A 14,018-nucleotide genomic window follows, 5' to 3' on the forward strand; every position below is an offset into this window, starting at 1 on the left:
GAGAGATTGTAGTGTGTGTGAGAGTGGTCTCCACCTCAGGGAAACTCACAAGCTATGCAGACAAATGGTTTCTAGCACCATATGGGAGAGGTGTGACCAGTGAACACTCTAGTAAGCTACCTAGTGTGAATGGCTGTAGTATTATTCCTCAGGGTTTTTCTATACCCTCTTTGTTCTCAAATGCCCAATCTACAGGGCATCTCTATGCCCACTCTAGCCCAGCCCATTGTAGCTCCTGGATAAATGTTGCAGAGACCAGTTATTTTTATTAATAAGCTGCAAGCACTAAGCTAGGCAGGTTCTGAGCTGCTCCATCCCTCTAAGGCTGCCTGTTTCCCAGCCTTGTGGTCCTTCGATCTGAGTCTTTTCCTGGCTTGCTCTGCTCCATGTGTGTCCTCAAGGCTGCTCTTTCACGACAACCTCATTGTCTCTCCACACCTTCTTCTCCTCTTTTGATCCCACCACTCTCTGATCTCTTTGAGACTCCCTCACTGGGCTCAGATGTCCTGCCTCCTCTCTCCTCTCCTGCCCAGCCATAGGCTAATCAGCGTTTTATTAACTAGACTATGAACAGATGACTGGGTATAGAAATCAGAATCTTAATACACAGTGCACAAGGCCAACCCCACAAACTGGTCCTAGAGAAGGTGTCTTCAGCCTCGACATTACTCAGCCAGAGTTCTTTGTCATTGGGATGTGATGGTTAATATTGGCTGACAACTCAATTGCATCTTGAATCACCATGGAAACAAACCTCTGGGAAGGTCTGAAAGGAAGTTTCTGATTAGATTAGACCCACCCTGAATGTGGGCCTCACCATCCCATGGGCTTAGGGTGGAATGGGAGAGCCTTCCTCTCCCGGCCTCTGACCATCACTCCTGTGGGCATCAGCCACCTGCTCCTTGGCATCGAGACTGGGGAGGACCATTCCTGCTGGACTCCATCTTCCTTGGCTTTACTGAAGCAGCGATGCCTGGTACCATCTGCGGGACTTTTCAGTATTATTTAAAGGACCAGGCTCTTCTTCCACCGCTGTCAGATCCACTTTCTAAGCTTGTCAGTCTCCCAGCTGGCTTCTTGGCAGTCAGGATACAAGTTTTACAGAGTGCTATGTAAACATTAGGCAGTGAGCCCTACAGTCTCTCCCAGCAGGCTTCAGTCAGAGGACTCTAGGGTACACTGTCCAGTCCTGCCATATTGGTCTCTTTGTACTTGCGCACACATGTGTGTGTGTTATACTACACATGTATGCATATATATATATATATATATATATATATATATGCCAACACATGTGCAGGTGTGTGGGAAAGGCAGAGGCTGGTGTTGGGGGTCATTTTCAATTGCTTCTACCTTTTTATTTTTTGAAGCAAGGTTTCTCTTTGAACCTGGAGCTTGCTGATGGCCCGTGAACTCAACTCCAAGGCCCCGCTTGCCTCTCCCTCCCCAGCATGGGGGTCACAGACACATACCATCGTGTCTGAGGTTTTATATAGTTTCCAGGTTCTAAACTCAGGTCCTCATACCCCTGTCTAGCTACTTTATGACAGCACCACCTCCCCAACATCAATAGTCTATTACTAATGTGTGACCCCCAACTCCTGTGGAGTTGGGCTCCTATGGCTCTTAAGCGATCTTCAGCAAATGTTCCTGAGATAACTTTTAAGTGAGATTCTTTCATTGTCCTAAAGCTGTAAGACTCTCTAGAACTCTACAGCCAAATGCTGGAGATGGAAGAAGGTGGTGAGGGTTAATTAGACCAGGACGACAACATGCATTCAGACCGTTTGGTAAAGTGGCATTCTTTGTCGTCCTATGGGACGGCATCCATCTGAATCCCTACCAGATGTTACCAGATGTCATCTCCTACTGTTGATGTGTATTACTCGGGCCCTGAGTGTGGAGGCAGGAGACATAAGTTCACGTCCTTACTCTACCTCCCTCCAGAAGTACTGCTTTGACAAAACAATGGACCTCTTAAACTACAATAAGTGTTTCTCCAGAGGAAAGGCCAGAAGACCAATGGGAGAGTGGTGGCTGTAGCTCAGTAGCCAAGAGCTTGTCTAGAATACACAGGGCCCTGGCTTCAACCCCCAATATAAAGAGAAAAATAGATAGGAAAGAAAGATGGTAGCTGTCCAATGGGCCTAAAAGGGGAGTTTCAGGGCAGGAGGGGGAGATGAGCCCTGCCAGTTGCCAGCAAGTAGAGAAGTGTTACCTGTGAGTCAGCCTGTAGACCAGTATAAACCAATCATTTGCTGTCCAGTAGGAGGGAGAGCCATGCCCACCTGGGAGGGGGCTGGGAAAGGAATCCCAGTGGCTTGGGAATTATAGAGGGAGTCTTCCTGGGGAGGCAGTGGCTTAGACACGGGGTTCTGAGGACGGAGTGGGAGGTTCTTGAAGTATGGGCAGATACGGAAGCATTATGGCTTTTATCTGTTCAAGGACAAGACCAACCATGTCCACCGTCCCCCTAGAAGGTATGTCCTTCTGTGGTTTTATTTAGGCACCCAGATTACAGGTGGAACTGGCCAGCCTCTGTGAGGTGCCAGACTATACAATAGGAAACAGTTTTCCATTGAGATCTCAAACCTTGAACTTACTTTTCATATAATGGTTGATTTATTTTTAAGTAGTTAATTCATTAGTTCTTTGAAAATTTCATGCAACGTGTTTGAGTCATATTCACTCTCTCCTTCAACTACTTAGAAAGTCATACTCCCTTTCCATAGTTGCCTAACATTGTGATCATTTTGTTATTAACCAAGTTAATTTGTGCTGCTCTTATATTCCTAGATGTACGGCCTTCCACTGAAGTGTGGTGGCCTTCCCCATGGGTGAGTGTGGAGTTACGTGCAATGACTTTCTAGAGTCCTGTCTGATAAATGGCGGTAAAATCTTGTTTGTTCAGCCAAATTGGAGGCAAGGCCAGACTGAATCAGTGTAAAGAGCTAGAATGGCTAGGCTTTAAGATAAGATTTGTTCGGTAATCTATCAGATGTATATTGAGCACCTACTAAGTGATAGCCCAATCTTTGGAGTCTGCAATGAGCAATAGAGACAATAGAAAAATTTCCTCTGCTCAGGAAGCTTGCAGCCTAGAACAAAAGCTAAGCCACCACCAAACACCTGCCAAATCTATAAATAACTAAAACCTGTGATCAGCCCTGGGAGGAGGAGGGCAGGGAGCCAGGGCAGCATCTAACAGGGCCATTTAATAGAGTTTGGGAGAGAAGGTCGTGTCCAGGGAAGGCAACTCCGAGAATGTGGCATCAGCGCTGACAGATGCAGTGAACCCAGTTAAGAGGTAGTCAAGAGCAACCCGGGAAAGGTCAGGCCAGGTCCACCTCCCGGAGCAGGCAGGATGCAGTTGCCTTAAAAACATATTTTCTTCTGTGAACTGAGTGCATACATCTTTACTTTGTTATTATTTTAGTTAGCTCAGGGTTCACTGCCAGTTTCAGATTCCTGACATCTGATTAATGGTCTTCAGCCATTTCTCTTTCTTTCTTTCTTTCTTTCTTTCTTTCTTTCTTTCTTTCTTTCTTTCTTTCTTTCTTTCTTTCTTCCTTCCTTCCTTCCTTCCTTCCTCCCTCCCTTCCTTCCTCCTTCTCTCTCTCTCTTTCATTCTTTCTTTCTCTCTCCTTTTTGTAATTTAATTATTTTGAGGATTTTATATATGACTGCTGTATATATCATCTCTCCCTCCTCCTGTTAATTCTTTCCATGCCTCTCTGATTCCTTCTCAAATTCATGATGGCCTCTTATTCTTTAATTATAGTTGTTACTTACACACACATACACACACACACACACACACACACACACACACACACACACACACACACACAGCTTTATAAAGAAAACCTGAAGCCGGGCGGTGGTGGCGCATGCCTTTAATCCCAGCACTTGGGAGGCAGAGGCAGGCGGATTTCTGAGTTTGAGGCCAGCCTGGTCTACAGATTGAATTCCAGGACAGCCAGGGCTACAGAGAAACCCTGTCTCGAAAAACCAAAAAAAAAAAAAAAAAAAGAAAGAAAGAAAAGAAAACCTGCTAAAATCAAAATCATTTAGTATTGTTCGTATTTAGAGCTGGCTTTTTGGCACTGGCTAGCCCATCCTTAGAAAAGACTGACCAGCCCTCTCCCAGCAAGCAGCAACTGCCTATAGCCCTTCTTCTACGGTGAAACCCTGTAAGAACATCCCCATCCATCCACACTGGCATGGCAGTCATTCCATTTTTCAGGTCTTGTTTAAGTAGCAATATTGTTGAGATTTCCTGGACCAGCTCTCCTGACATACAGCAGATGCCCCATTCTGCTCCTTCAATGCTTACAATGTTACTGCCCTCTCTTCTACAGTGTTTCCAGAGCCTTAAGTGTGGAGGGTTACATTGTAGATGTATCATCTGGGGCCAGGAACCTCATAGCCAGTTGATAGCTTGTGGCTTTCTGCAATGGTCTCTTGCTCTTGCAGACAGAAACCTATTTGATGAAGAGTGGGAGTGACAGTTACCAATCAACCAATAGTTTAGATGTGTTTCTTTCTTTTGTGGTCCTGGGGATGGAATCAAGGAAATACCTCTCCACCTAGACATACCGACAAGGCCAGTGTGATGGAGGTATCTTCTCAAATCAGGCTGGTGGTTATGGAGTTCAGTTTCAAAATTGGATGCAAAAGTCCCTCGAAAGTCAACTCTGAAGGGCGATCTGCAGATGCTGTTCAGAGGAGCATTTATGAGAGTGGGAAGTGATACCCAAGGTTCAAGATCCAGCCCCTGGTTCCAGCTTCTCTGTCTGCCCCTTGGTTCACCTTGACACAAACAGCTTCTGCTCCATGCCTCTGCCAGTAACAATGGCACTATTCCTCGTATCTTCCCTGCATGGTGGACTGAAAGTCTCAGCCAGAATCTGTCTTTCCTTAAAATGGTTGTGTCAGGTGTTATGGTCACAAATTCAAAGCTGACTGACTTAGACCGCAGTGACTGATGTAGGAAGACTGTGGAAGATGGTGGGGTGTCTTGGGGTTTCTAATTACTGCGCTAAAACACCCTGAACAAAGCGACTTGGGAAAGAAAGAGTTTATTGGGCTTACACTTTATATCTGCTCATCATTGAAGAAAGTCAGGACAGGAATTCAGACAGGGCAGGAACCTGGAGGCGGGGGCTGATGCAGAGGCCATGGAAGGATGCTGCTTACTGGCTTGCTCATCATTGCTTGTTTAGTCTGCTTCCTTATAGACCCCAGGATGACCAGCCCAGGGATGCACCACCCACAATGGGCTGGGCCAGTCTATATCAATCACTAATTAAGACCTACAGCTGGGTCTTTTGGAGGTATATGTTCAATCAAGGCTTCCTCCTTTCAGATGATTCTAGCTTATTTAGAGTTGATAGACTAGGCAGCACACAGGGGAATCCATTGGTGATGTTGGTAGCCAGGCAACAGTGAAGACAAAGTATCCTATAAATAAAGTTTGTGCTCCTGTGTTTTGAGGTTTTTTTTTTCCCCTTTCTTTATATCATGGCAGCTGCATGGTCAATGTTACAGATTGAAAAGCATCCCCAGGGCTGGGGAAACAGCTCAGAAAAGTATCTCCTAAAAGATTGAGGACCTGGGATCAATCCCCAGAATCCACTTAGGAATCTAGGGGTAATAGTAAATGCTTGCAATCCCAGTACTGGGGAAGAAGACATGGGAAGATTCCCTAGGGGCTTACGGTCAGCCAGTCTAGCCAAATCAGGGAGCCCTAGGTCCCCATGACAGACCCTGTAAGGTGTCAAGGTGGATGGCGCCTAAGGAGGAATGGAACCTGAGGTTGTCCTCTGACCTCTACACAGACACGCAGACACACAGGTCGACATACACACATACCTTTACTCACACAAAAACATGAAACGAACTCTAGCTGTCTTCAAAAGATGAAGTTTATTCAAAGAATATGTGCTAGTTAACCGTAGGAGGAGGGCCCTGGATGCTGCAAGGATTCAAGAACCAGGAATCAAGGGTCTCTGTGTCTGTATATCCCACTGTAGTGTGGCATTCACGGCTCCGTTTGACCCTTGTATATGGATTGCAATAGGGGACATTTCAATGTATCATCCCAAGGCCTGGGCAGGGCAGGGCCATGAGGGGCAGGGCAGGGCAGGGCAGGGCAGGGCAGGGCAGGGCAGGGCAGGGCAGGGCAGGGCAGGGCAGGGCAGGGCAGGGATCTTGCTGACAGTGAAATAAGGATTCTGGCTATGGAGACATCATGCTTCCTCAAATGGAAAAGGTATTTGGGAATAGATTTGGGGAAGCTGGATGGGGCAAGTCAGAGGGACTAAGGGTGATAGGTGAGAGACAGCCTGGAACACCTTTGAAAACACAGGTGCCCCCTTGGATGCCAGCCCTGCCAGTGGGGCCCCAGGTGACTGTGCCTGGTTGATGCAGTGTTAAGGGAAACTTCTGAGTGAGCTGAGGAGAACTTACACAGCGGCTTTCTGGGGAGCTTGCTTATGTCCGCCTCAGCTCCAGGCTTAGGTGAATCCAGCCCTCCCTAGCTTCTCTTTTCCCTATCTGCTGCCATCCTGTTGCTTAGTGAAGGAGTTGGCAACAGGCATTAGGTTTGGGGGAACTATTGTTGCTTAGAGAGGGAGTTGGTCAGCTTAGATAAAAATGGAGTCTGAAGTCAAAATGGCAGTACTTAAGACAAGTTCCTTTGCTTGTTTCTAACAATCGCCTGTCCCAGCATTGTGTTGCTGTAGCCATTAAAAGAATAGCATGACTCCTTAACTTCCAGGTCAAGGGACTGTGCCTTTAGGAACAAGGTTTGAAGCTGTAAAGATATCTTTAATTTTCTTTCAATTAGTTAATTAATTATGTGTATGGATGTTTTGCTTGCTTGTATGTCTGTGCACGATGTCCATTCTATACCTGTGGCAGCAAGAAGGAAGGCTTCAGGTTCCCTGGATCTGCAGTTACAGATGGAGTTACAGATGTGATGTTTGTTGGGACTTGAATCTAGAAGAACAGCCTCTTAAGCCATTGGCTCTGGCTATCTCTCCAACTTCTTTTCTGAGAGAGAGAGAGAGAGAGAGAGAGAGAGAGAGAGAGAGAGAGAGAGAGAGAGAGAAACAGACAGACACAGACACAGGGAGAGAAAGATTTTGTTTGAATTTGTATCTGTGTCTGTGTGAGTATATATGTGTGAGTGTGGGTGCCTGCAGAGGCCCTAAGATGGTGCCATATACCCTGGAACTAGACTTACAGGCAGCTGTAAGCCACCCGATGTGGGTGGTAGGAACCAAATTTGGCTTTTTGGAAGACTAGCAAGTGTTCCTCCTAATCACGAAGTCATCTCTCTAGGACCACAGCTATGGATCTGTCTTAACTGTTAATTTTATTATTGTTAGTTATTTGAGACAGGGTCTCCTCACATAGACTAAGCCAGTTTTGAACTCACGTTGTCCTTGCCTGAGTCTCCTGAGTGCTGGGATTGTAAGCATTCACTGTCACAACCAGATGACTGTCAACTTCTAAAGATTGAGACCTAAAGTGTGTGTGGCTTCATCTGTGACGCTGTCCTAGGATGTGCAGTGTCATAGGAAACCTATTCTGACAACACAGCCCTTGGGGTGGAATCTTGGTTACCACTGTGAAAGAATTACATAATCTTCCTCTGGGGCCATCATTCCATCCAGCCTTCTGTATTCACTGTCTGAGTTTCTCTTCCCGTTGCTGTGATAAGGAAAGAAAGAGTCCGTTTTAGCTCACAGTTCTGGGTTACAGTCCATCATGGTGGGAGAGTCAAGGCATCAGGAGCATAAAGCAGCTGCTGGTCACAGTACATCCATAGTCAGAAGAATGATGCATATGTGCATATGTGCTGTTGCTTAGCTCACTCTCTCCACTCTTCTACAATCCAGGACCCTTTGCCTAGGGAATGATGCTACCCATAGTGGATGAGTCTTTTCACTTCAATGAGTGTAGTCAAGATAATCCTCGGCAGGTATGGCCAAAGGTTCATCTCCCAGGTGATCTTCTAGTTTGACAAGTTGACAATTAACACTAACCTCATAGAAGGTAAAGTTTGTTAAACATGCAAATGACTAGGCAGCAAAGGGTTTGCGGAAGGTGTGCCAGGGTGAGTTTTTGTTTCGTTAATTTGTATTTATTCTTTGGTAATGTTACATATGAATGCAAAAGATTTAGGTCATACCCCCTTCCTTTCTTCCAACTCTCCCCAGACCCTCCCCACTTTTCAGATCCCCTCCCAACTTTGTGTCTTCTTCTTTTTTTTCCCTTCTATCTCATTTTGTCCATGGTGAGTTTTTGCTAGCAGCATTTTGCAGTCCCCGAATCCTTAGAACAAAAGGAAGCCTGCAGCTTTCATGTTAACACACACATATACACCTGACACAAACCAGGCAAGGACAGGAAGAGCAAACAGCCATTTAGGGAGGGTAAGAGAAGCTAATGCATTTGGTGACAAGCACTGTCAAAAAGATCACTCACCTTTGAAAGCTAAAAGCACAGCTGGAGCCTGTTGTTTTTCTTCTCCTATCTTCCTAAGCCTATATAAGCTACTGTTATCCTAAGAATCTTGGGTTATATCAGAAATGCATCGACGAAGAACATCCTCAAAGGACGTTCTGTTTCAAATCACAGGAACGAGTGAGTGCCTGGTCTCCCAACTATTACAGTGGGTTCCAGCCAGGCCATCAAATCCACAATCCTCTGAACTTGTTTGAGAATCAATCCATGACAGGCAGGGTGTCGGGATTTTCTGTCAATCTCCATGCTCATTGCAAACATGCTCCTGTTTAATCACAGAGAGGGAAGGAGAAGAAGCTTGGACACTTGTTCCTGAGTGTGAGTGTGTGAGTGTGTGTGTGTGTGGTGTATGGTATGTGCTGTGTGTTATGTAGAGTGTGGTGTGTGTGTGTGTGTGGTGTATGGTATGTGGTGTGTGTTATGTAGAGTGGTGTGTGTGTGTGTGTGTGTGTGTGTGTGTGTGGTGTGGTGTATGTGTAGGATATGTGGTGTGTGTTATGTGGAGTGTGGGGTGTGTGTGTGTGTAATATGTGGTGTGTGTTATATGGTGTGTGTTATATGGAGTGTTGGGTGTGTATGTGACATGTGTTTTATGTGGTATGTGGTGTATATGTGTAGTGTGTGTGTGCTGTGTGTGTTGTGTATGTGTTGTGTGTGGATGGGTATTGTGTTGTGTATACAGTGTGTGATACTGTGTGTGTGTGGTATGTGGTGTGTATGTTTTATGTGGTATGTATGTTATGTTGTATGTGTATGAGTGTGCTGCATGTGTGTTATGTTGTATATGTGTGTTGTGAGCATTGTGTATGTAGTATATGTTTTGTTGGTGTGTGTGTTGTGTTGTGTGTGTATGTATGTGTGTGTATGGTATGTGTTGTGTGTGTGTGTATGCTATTCAATAGTGACTATGATGATAGGATATGGCTTCAGTTTCCTAGCAGAGAAATCTGCTGACTTTATGGTCAGAACTTGGTTTTAGATCTTTAGCGACTTAAAGGACTTTAAAGTCACTCTCTCTCATATGATTCTGATGTAGGGTTTTTTAAGACAGTGGGAACTTTCACATTCCTATTGTGAATGAGCCACAGACCTAAGCTACTGAACATTCACGGCCATCAGAGATGAACCTGGGGCAGTGGCTCTGCATTTGGGGTCTCACACCAGTGAAAGTTAATGGTGTGGACACCTGTGGGAGTGTACACAGCAGAGGGAGGCTTTACTTACTTATTATGCAGATAAGTGAGAAATTGAGGAAAAATGGGAAATTAGGGGCAAATGACAGAAACTGCAGAGAGAATGGGGGTTTACAAGAAAGACAAAGGCTGTTGAAGTTGCATTTCCTTTGTCTAGTTGATTTATAAGGCCTTGGCAGGAAATTGTCAAAGGCAGAAGTAATCTGTATTGGGATTGGCTATTGTCTGGGCTGTCATGAGCTGGGCCAATGGAGGGCCTACAAGTCTTGACTGTATCTCCCAAGCCCAGTGAGGGAGGTGGTCATGTGCTATTTGTAGATTGTCTATTAGGTAAGGGGTTGAGGAAGCTTTCTCTTCCCATCTCTGACTTGTGTTGACCTGCTGGCTGATGTCGCTACTTCAAACCTTGCAGAGTATCCCAAGTGCTGATAATTATGACAAACTTTCTTTGTTCTCATGGGTATCAAAAAGTAGTTCTTGGTCATTTGTCTGTGGGATGGTCTGAGATCTGTTTCCTGAAATAGGGGTGGCTCATAAGCCACTGCCCTCACAACTGAGTCTATTATAGTTAGCTGCATCAGAAGCAAGATATTAAAAGCAAGAATATGTAATAAACAACAGTGCCTTGCATGTGTCTTCCAAGTGGGAGGCTCTCACAGAAAGTAGCCAGCTAGCCAGCCAGCCTGTCGTCACTGGCCATGCTACATAGAGCCTGTCTCTTCTCATGTCCATTTAGCTCTCTCATACCAGCTATAAGTATCTTTGTATCTCACCCTTTGTGTTTCTAGATTAACTGTTTTAACCCTTACATTTTCTTCTCTTAACACCAGTTTCCTCTATAACAAGCATAAGGAACTTATAATTTTTACCCACGGGGCTGTTTCCTTCATTGGGTATGGGGAGCTGGCTTTTGCATCAGATCCAGGGCTGGAAGGTCATAGAACTGCCAGGCCGTGTAGTTAAGTATTGTCAATCAGTGGGCAAAAATCTGTTCTCTCTTCCTTTACAACATCCTCATGAGCTGCTAAGCTCTAGTAAAGCAGGTCCCAGACCACTGTACAATAGTGTCTTAGCATGAGAGACAGAGAACGGTTGAGAACCTGTGTCCCAAAGCCCAGCCTAGTTCCTGCTTTGCTCCAATGGGTTACCTACTGTCTGAATTACTTTTCTAGTGCTGTGATAAGACACCATGGCCAAGGTAACGTAGGGGAGTGAGAGTTTACTGGGGATTTACAGTTTCATAGGCTTGGAGTCCATGGGGAATATGGCAGTAGGCAGGCAGCTACAGCACTGGAGCAGTGGCTGAGAGCCTGTGTCTTGTTCCATAAGCTTGAGGCAGAAATTTAAGTGGGCCTGGCATGGGCTTTTGAAACCTCAAACCCTAGCCCCAGTGACACATTTCCTCCAACAAAGTCATACCTCTTAATCCTTCCCAAACACTTTTATCAACTGGGGACCAAGTATTCAAATATGAGAACTTATAGGTGGAGGGGGCATTGTCATTCAAACAACTCTGCTCCACACTGGCCCTCACAGGCTTGAGGCCATATAATAACACAAAATCATAGACTTTCGAGCTTCAGAAGTCCTCACGGTCTTTCACAGTACCAACACAATTTAAAAGTCCAAAGATCCATTGGAGACTTATGGCAATCTCTTAATTGTAACCTCTGTAAAATCAGAAAGTCTGTGTCAAGTTCTTTCGGGCAGACCCATCCTGTGTGGTGTTCTCCAACATCTTCCACATATTCTCAGAAGAATGAGCAGGACTCATCTTCCTGGGTTGTCTTAATCCATCACACATGCTTTCTCCAGGGCCAGGAATGTTCTGATTGGGAAAGCCTGAAACCATGTCCACTCCTGGAACAGGAGTGGGTGGAGCCTCCTTGAACCATTGGCAAGAGAGTGAAGAAGGTGTGTTGGTATTCATCAAAGAAACCCAAGGAACAGTTTGCAAATGAGTGGACTCAGGGCCCCTCTGTAAGTGGCCATCTGGTCTACCACCATATTTCCATGTTGCACTCTATCTTAGAGACAGAAGTTGTCCCTGTCTTATCTGGTCTTTTATTCTGTGGGATGAGATTTTGGAAGAAACTCCTTCTTGTTAGTTTGATTATTGCTGTCCCTGATGCTGAAGAAGTGTGTACCAAATCTAAAGCACCTTTTGGGAATCTAATACATTTGGAACATATATGGTCAACACCAAAATTGATTAAGTGGTTTTATAAAATACCAATTATCGGGCTGGCAAGATGGCTCAATGGGTAAGAGCACTGACTGCTCTTCCGAAGGTCCTGAGTTCAAATCCCAGCAACCACATGGTGGCTCACAACCACCAGTAACGAGATCTGACGCCCTCTTCTGGTGTGTCTGAAGACAGCTACAGCTTACATATAATAAATAAATAAGTCTTTAAAAAATATAAATTATCAGATGAAACCCCAAAAGAGTTTAAACAAAGCTGTTATGACATGACACCTATGTATTTAAACAAAACAAAACTTACCAGAGGAAATCATCGACTAGATCCACTGGGGATTCTTATTTTAAAGTTTTAGGTCAGAGAAGTGGAGGAGGGTGGCATCATGGCTGACTGGTGGGAAAGGAATGTGCATTTTCAAGGACTTCTACAGTTCTTTCAATACACTGTATATGAAGCTGTCTTTCCCTGTCACAGAGAATATGACTTGTCCTGACCTTATTACTCAAGATGTTGTGTTTGACCAGAAGTGGGGAAGTGAGAAATTGCTGAATTCTCCTTCGTGGTCTCCAGTTAATAACTGTCCATTAATGGTTTGCATTATTGACCCAGGAGCTAATTTAGGTAACTAGGGCAGGATGTGGCTGATAAGTGGATCTGCAGCCTCATTACCTGGGGTATCTTCATCAAGGAAGGGGAGGGATGGATAGGTCATCTCTCAACCGCATCAAGTGCAGCCATGACACAATGTCCTCCGCAGGGATTTTGTAATGAGAGGGGCTGATTCTGTCATGAAGTATCTGAACAATAACAATTATCTAACACATGGGGTGGTAGGAGGGTTAGAGGTGGAGTGTTGTGCCTGATGCCTTCAGTACTGTACAAATAAATTTAGATCACAGTGACGTAGCCTTGGAATGTCATGACTGTGTTATTTGGAAGGTTCCACTGGCCTTCTGGAGTACTGGAGACAAACACTGGTAAGAAAACACAGAATAGCTTTTATTGTCAGCCCAATATACCATGCCTTTTGCGTTTGTGTGTGTGTGTGTGTGACACCATTTACCTTATTTTGTTGGTTTTTTGTTTGTTTGTTTTTTGTTTTGTTTTGTTTCTTTAGACAGGGTCTCTATCGGCCCCAAACCTATTGATTTGACTAGCCTGGCTGGCCATCGCACCTCATCGCTGGGATTACAAGCTTTTGCCACCACCCCCAGGCTTTTGCTTGCGTTCTGGAGTCCGGATTCAGGCTGTTATTCTTGTGAGGCAAGCATGTTACCAAGTCATCTATCTACCCAACCCATGCCTCATTTTCTTTAAACTTCCATTTTTACTCCTGGAAAATGTTGCTCGGGTGTCATGAAAAGCAGAGTATAGCTGACCAGGGTGGGGGGGAGCCAGATACTTTTCAAATTTCACTTCTATTGTCAGTGCTTTCCTGATCAACTACAGGACAAGGCCCATGAAGGGAAATCTGGGGCCTCATGATACTTCTGAGCCCCAACAACCTATGTATGTGGCTGAGGTCATGGGGAAAAGCCGCAGGAAGTGACATGGCAGTGGAAGAATCAAACTTTTAAAAAATGTGGTTATTTTGGAAGTGGAACAAAAATGCACATTTTTGGTTGATTGCAAAAAAAAAAATATCTTCCATTTGGAAGGAATCTCATAAATCCACAACTTCACTGAGAAAGGAAAAGAAGTCACCCCAGGATGCCCTAATCACAAAGGTATTATAAAACCAGAAGTGTAGAGATAACAGCCTTTCATTTGCAAGGGGAATTTGAAGGCAGACAGCAGTGTGGAGTTAAGCAGGGAAGAGATGAGGGCTAATGGCAAGGACTGAAAAGATGACTCCTCCTTCTGCTGTGAAAAATACTGTTGCCATTGCTAGATGGTCACTGTTGTTTATGATGGCGATAATGCTTGGTATGGAAAAAGTTAAATAATTAGGAATTCAATTGTATCTGTTTTCTTGCTGAAAATGTTTGGGACACATCTCACCTACACTCAAGGTTGTGTGGATTTTCTTAAGGTATTTTCAATGGGAAGAAAACTATCATGGAGCTATGTGAGAATCATCCATACCG

The sequence above is a fragment of the Mus caroli genome, unplaced genomic scaffold, assembly GCF_978045245.1.
Source record: "Mus caroli unplaced genomic scaffold, Mus_caroli_1 scaffold_6, whole genome shotgun sequence".
In the NCBI taxonomy this organism is placed as follows: Eukaryota; Metazoa; Chordata; class Mammalia; order Rodentia; family Muridae; genus Mus; species Mus caroli.